Source organism: Limulus polyphemus, unplaced genomic scaffold, assembly GCF_000517525.1.
Source record: "Limulus polyphemus unplaced genomic scaffold, Limulus_polyphemus-2.1.2 Scaffold4423, whole genome shotgun sequence".
NCBI lineage: Eukaryota > Metazoa > Arthropoda > Merostomata > Xiphosura > Limulidae > Limulus > Limulus polyphemus.
The window spans coordinates 46,592-53,485 of record NW_013670033.1 but is presented as its reverse complement, the minus strand read 5'-3'; the positions used below and the strand labels follow the sequence as shown (position 1 = coordinate 53,485).

The 6,894-nt window shown below is 36.9% G+C and overlaps 1 protein-coding gene across 2 annotated transcripts in view; it reads right to left on the bottom strand.

Annotated features, from left to right (window-relative positions):
* The window catches only part of LOC106471127 (ceramide phosphoethanolamine synthase-like), a 44,682-nt gene extending 38,771 nt beyond the window's left edge, over positions 1-5,911 (bottom strand). For both annotated transcript variants that reach the window (XM_022399751.1, XM_022399752.1), the window contains exon 1: positions 5,878-5,911. The gene's annotated coding sequence lies outside the window, so the exon portion shown is untranslated. The remainder of the gene's footprint in view (positions 1-5,877) is intronic.
* Between the last annotated feature and the right edge of the window lie 983 nt (positions 5,912-6,894).

Sequence of the window (6,894 nt, the reverse complement as noted above, 5' to 3'; positions counted from 1 at the left end):
CTGAAAAATATTTGGGGGTGCTTAACTTTTTTCCAGGTGTATATTTTAACATATAATAATATTTTACCAATCACGAGTTAAGAGAGAATAAAAATATAATTTCTTACGCTCATTCCATCCAACAGATTCACAGCATTAAAGTGACTGTGTCGTACATATTAATGTGAAACATTCGTTATGTTATAGTTTCCTTAGGTAGAACCTAATTAAATATATTTAGTATGCACTTGAGACATTATTAAGCAGCCTGCACGGGGCGTAGTTAGAGCCAATTAGACGGGGGTGGGGGACTGGGGGCCACTTGGCCTGGGCTTCAAGGTCAAAAGGGGCCTCAAATTTAGACATTTATTTTTTTGCATTTGTTAAGTTTCGCGACTTGTTTTTATGCACAGAAAAGGGGTAGAGAAGCATTTAATAAATATTGATAAATATACATGTTAAATAAAAAATATTTAAATTATGTTTCACTTTTATTGTGGACTAATGATTGCCAGTTTTTTGTTTTCATGTGTCATCATGTTTATTTCTATTATAACCAGGGGCCTCAAGCAATATAAATGGTTCGGGCCAATCTGAACCTCTGAGATGGACTGGGTGTGGCCTACTAGTTATCGTGCCCTGACCGTGAATACAAGGGTTCGTGGTTCGAGTCTCTATGCCGCAGAAAAACGCTTTGCATTTTGGGGCTGTGGGTGCGCTAAAATAGTGACAGTCAATTCCCATTATTAGAACAGATAAGTTTGTTTGTTTATAGTAAGGCACAAAGCTACACAAGGGGCTATCTGTGCTGTGCCCACCACGGGCATGGACACCCGGTTTCTAGAGGTATAAGTTCGCAGATATAGCGCTATGCTAGTGGGGGACAACCAGACAAGAGTAACCTAACAATTGGCTAGCTGAATGTATGTATTAATTAAGAACTATACTTGGACGACACTTTGACCAGTTTTAAAATGGACAATCATTCTGAAATTAAGTAGGTTAGTTTAGATACTTGAAAACATTATAACAGTTTATAATAGTAAACAAGTGACATAACTGAAAGAAGTAATCAATTACTGACCAGCGGTGACTCAACTGGCTTATGACGATGAAAATCGCGTTTTGAGACATCCTGTGGCAGAGCGCAGATAGCCCATTCTTAACTTTCATGGATATGTAAAGGATACTCACGAACTACAGTTGATAGGCTTGTTTGTTAAGAGCACAAAGCTATACAATGGGCTATATGTGCTGTGCCTACCACAGGTATCAAAACTCGATTTGTAGCATCGTAAGCCCTCAGACTTTCTGGTAAGTCACTAGGGTCGTAGTTGATGGGAGGGGAAAGTTATACGAAGATTTTACTATATCAAGGAACTTTTAATAAATAATCCGTAAATACAGTTCCCTTAGCGATTTCCCTTGTGTGTACGTATTTGTAGGATTTTCTTGGACTGTATTATCTCAATTTGTAACTATTATTATTTGATGTTGATTTAGTTAAGTAATAGAACCCAACTTGAAAATATTGACAGTCGGGCAACATGTTCATTACTAACAGGATTAATACAAAAGCACAAAAAAAAATACTTAGCTTTCTATTATAGAGATTATAATGGAACCAAATGGGTTTTAAAACGGTAGCACATTTAAATTCAAAATGAAGTTCAAGAAAAAATTGAACACGTTTGGTTATGAAAGTTATAACAAAGAAGACAAATAAAATTTAAATAAAACTATTTCATATACGAAATTATCTTACAAAAATGGCCCACTTTTAAAAGTTTCTCAATGAAGAAGAAAGTGTTAGTGTTAGTTTTGAAATGACCACAAGCTAACTCGTCCAGATCTGCAATAAACCAAATTACATAGAACTCGTAAACGCCACTTGTTGTTCTTTTAAATATTTCGAGCTCCTTCATGTGGCTCACCGGTAATTCTGAAGGCTTATAATGCAAAATCTGGGTTTCAATACCTGTGGTGGTTATAGCACAGAATGCCCATTGTGCAACTTTGCTCTTAACAACAATCAAACAAAAAATATTTCGAATGGATGTAATGAAACTGAAAGAAGCTCTAGTATAACAATAACGTTACAGATCAGATATTGTGTTGTGTTTATTTAACTGTTGTAATTAAAATAAAGAACTTACTTCTCACTGGTCCAGCGACCTCAAATCAGTGAGCTACTAATTAGATAAAATATTACAAAAGGAGGCAGTACTAGATAATTTACATAATAGTAGTAAATGGTTATCAGAATAAGATTTTCATTAAAAGATTCCATTCATATGGTAGGGCTCTGAAGCCCCCTGTCTTCCAATAAGTTAATAAGTGTATGTTTGTTTGTTGTTAAGCGCAAAGCTACATAATGGGCTGCCTTTGCTCTGAAAACCGCAGGACCATCGAAAATGAGACCTGCAACACGTCGTACCCCATCTAATTGCAGTGTCTTGTAACAGGTGACAATCCACGAATCCAGTGGAGAAAGCTGTCCACAAGACCCAAGCAACAGTATGCAACATAATCAATAATGATTTCCTTCTCGAAAAAACGTCATAAGTCACGTGTACACATGTTGCTTCCACGAAATATTAATTCAACCATCGCTTACCTTCAACAGCTGGAGAATAAAACGGGTATTTATGATGTTATACATGAAGCCATATTGGCCAAGTCACCAGATGCAGCACCAATTAACTTCTGAAACTGGGAATCCGTCGTTCTCCTACTACAGGTAGATTAATGAAAGGTATAGGGAGGAGGAGCATGCTTTGAACATGACAACTTTAAGACGGAGAATTTTGCTATGTAAACTGCGCTGCTGGACTATTTTCAAGGTGCACTGTCGTCAGATAGTGCATGACGTGGCGAGATTTCAAAATCGATTTAATGTAACTTACTCAACCTCTGTAAAATAGTTTTACTTTTCCGAGTAGAACGAGTGAGACACAAACGTTCATAAAATTAGTTTAGAGTTGTCCTTATTCCACATTACGCAGCAAAAATATCTTGAGGTCCATGTTCAAAAGAATATTGTGATAGAGACTGATTTAGACCAGTAGTTCTCAAACTTTTTCGTCCGAGGACCACTACCGCAAAAAAAACACAAAAAAACCTCACCTGAATTAATAGAAGAATAGCTCTACTTTGTGGACTAGTCCTCTGACCACCTGAAAGATCCCCGCGAACCAACACTGGTCCGTGGATTACATTTTGAGAACTACTGGTTTAGAGCTACGAAATTAGTGGAATTATAGCACCAGTTTATATACGTGTTCCGTTACGTTGGCTAGGATGTTCGACTTACAATCTTTAAGTCACGAATTCGAATCCCACCATCGTACATGCATGTCCGTTCACCAGTGGGGTCGTTATAATGTAACGTTCAATCCCACTATTAGTTGGTAAAGAGTAGCCCAAGAGTTGGAGGGTGTGTAGTGTTGACTAACTGCTTCCCCTTTATTTTATAATTTCTAACTTAGGGATGGGTAAAGCGGATAGCGTTTGAGTAGCTTTGAGCGAAATTAAACAAACAAACAAACCGTGCTTGGACATATTCGATAATCGACATAATTACAGTAAATAATGAACATTGTTGTAGCCCACAAAGTGAAATGTTTGTTTGGTCAACAGGTTTAGTCCGGTCAAATGCTAGTTATATATAGACAAAAAAACTTGTCATGGTAAGAAGGTTCTATGCAAGGTTTTTGATTTTACTTAACCACAACAACCTACGGTAAAAATAGTAAAAACTGCTGACTTCAACTCGGTAATTATTGTTTTTATTGACTAATACAGTGCCTTGCAAACGTATTCACTCCCTACCAATAATGTCACATTTTAATGAAATACAAATAATGTAAAAAAAAAACTTTAATGAACTTGTTTTTATTCAAATCTCTAATGATCAAATTTAACACTGTTATTTGTGAAGGAGGTTGAATGTCAGCAAAACCTATAAAGAAAATATATAAATTGAAATTTGTTGATTGCATAAGCATTCAGTCCCCTAAGTCAGTACTTGGTGGAAACACCTTTGGCAGCAATTACTACTGTGAGTCTTTTTGGATAGGTCTCTACCAGCTTTACACAACGGGATGGTGTAATTTTTGCCAATTCTTCCTGGCAAAATTGCTTCAATTCTGACAAGTTGGTTGATGGACTGCAATCTTCAAGTCTCGCCATAAATTTTCCATTAGATGCAAGTCAGGACTTTGACTGGGCCACTCTAGGGCATTCATTTTCCTCTTTTGAAACTAATCCAGTGTGGCTTTGGCCTTGTGCTTCGGGTCATTGTCCAGCTGATATGTGAATACTCGACCCAGTTTTAGATTCTTGTTTGACAGTTGGGATGGTGTTGACTGAGTGATGTGCTATGTTGGACTTGCGACAGCCGTAACGCTTTGAACTTCGAACAAAAAACAAATCCTTCTACCACACGTCTGCAGTATCATTTACATGCTTTATCACGAACTCCATGCAAAACTTAAGATGATACTTTTTCAGTAATGGTTTCTTTTCTGCCACTCACCCACACAGGCCAGCTTTGTGTAGAAACCAGGATATTGTTGATGTGTGAACACTGACTCCTATCTCAGACGTGGAACTTTACAAATGTTTCGAAAACACTGTTGGCTTTACAGTGACATCCCTAACGAGTTTCCTGCTTGCCCGGCTGCTTAGTTTGGAAGGGCAGCCTGATCTGGGTAGTGACTGAATGGTATAAAGCACATTACACTTCTTAATGATGGACTTCACCGTACTCAAATGGATAATCACTGACTTTGAAATTTTCTTGTAACCTTCTCCTAATTTATACTTCTCTATCACTTTATGCTTGACTTGTTTGGAAAGCTCCTTGGTCTTCATGGTTGGTTTGTCGTATCACTATGTTAGGTGTGGTTGAACAGATGTACTTGCTCTGAATTCAAGTTAAACCACTTTGATTACACACAGACAGAGACCATTACACTAATTCTGTGACGTTTCAAACTAAACTTTTGCACCTGAACTGATTTAGAGCTGCTGTAGCAAAGGGGTTGAATATTTATGCAATTGAGAATATTATACTTTTCTTTGAAAATCTAACTTATTTACGTAATATCAGCGTTTTTTAGCTTTCTCAGTTTGGAATGATTGTGTAGATTCTAAATATAAAGACTTATTTGAAAGTTTCATGATTACAAGCTCAGAGGGCAACAAAATGTGGAAACCTTGCAAGGGGTGAATATGTACTTGTATATAGAACCATTAATGATACACTATGATATGCATTTCGCATTGCGTGCCTCTAAGTATACTCTCCACCTCCAATGTCTCTTGAATTTCGCGCAAAGCTACTCGAGAGCTATCAGAGACAGACTAGAGGGAAGGCAGCTAGTCAACACCACCCACTGCCAACTATGGGGCCACTCCTTTACTAAAGATCATTGGAACAGACCGTTACATTATAGCGCCCCCACGGCTGAAAGGGTGAGCATGTTATGCGGTTGGGATTCGAACCCGCGACCCGCAAATTATCTTTCGAGTACTCTTACCACTAAGCCTTCAGTGGTAAGTCTGCAGGCTTATGACGCTAAAAATCGGATTTCGATACCCGTGGTGGACAGAGCACAGATTGTCAATTGTGTAGCTTTGCGTTTAACAACAAACAAGCTAAAAATACTTTGTTATTTCGAATTATATTTACGTTATTGTATAGATATTACTGTTTGTTTCGTATGGTGAGACATAAATTCTAGCATGTTTTATTATATAAAGGTCTATTTTGAGATACTCAAACCTTTGAGCTATTTAAAAAAAATTGAGCAAACCACATTCAACTAACTGGTTACAAGTACATCCATTATAATCTATCGTTCCCTTTCGAAAATAATTAAACAATAAACTTACCCAGAAAAGAAGTCAGTAAAACAAGTAAAAGAAAACAAACTAATGGGCTTACAACATTGAAAAGAAACTGACAACAACGTCACTATCACTGAAAACCGTTTGTGGTCGGAATATGTATGAGATATACCTAGTCGCTTATCTTTTCGCTTATCTTTAACCGTACAAAGGTCGCGCGTTAAATATTGATAACTAAACACCTACTTCATACACTGCTGATTAAAAAAGCTTTGACCGAGACTCATGAACTATAGGTTACAACAGTGGTAGGGAAAACATTAATTTGGACTGAGTCAATTATGTCTGAAACAAAACAACGGCCATCTTTGAAAGCCTCCCACGTATCAAGTATCACGTGTAAGAGTTAGTTCACGTACACCTGACTTTTGCTGTTTTTCGAATGTGAAAATTGTATTTCGCAGTAATGGCAAACTTTGAGTTATACATATATATATAAATAAATGTATATTTTATTGGAATATGTAAAATATTTACAATTAAAAATGTAAGAATGGTATATTGAACAAAAAGATATACCCATTTGCGAGTTGATCTTTATTTCTGATCTAAGGTAATATTAATTTTCAAATATTTGTTTCTGAACTTCGATCCTACACCAGATGCTTGAAAACCATACTACTAAGTTGTTTGGGGAGCATCATTCTCGATTTGCACACGTGTTGTCGTTGTTCAGAGCAGATGTCGAATATTCACTGTAGTTCTTTGACGTAGAAGAGCCGATGTAATCTTCTGAGCACAAAGTACAGGTGTATCTGTTGACTTCGCATAATACGGTGGGGATTTTATCTTTATAAGAAGAAGAAATTACAATGTTTAAAAGTCCTTCTGAAACAAAATTCTGTATAAGTCTACACGTGATATCATCTATACAAATATACCGTTGATGTGTACATTGTGTATGATCAAGCTGTTAGTGGTCCTTGGCCTACACTGTGATCGCGTAGGTTGTTAACACCAGGAAAAGCACAGAAACACAGAGACGACAAAAGGCGAAATATA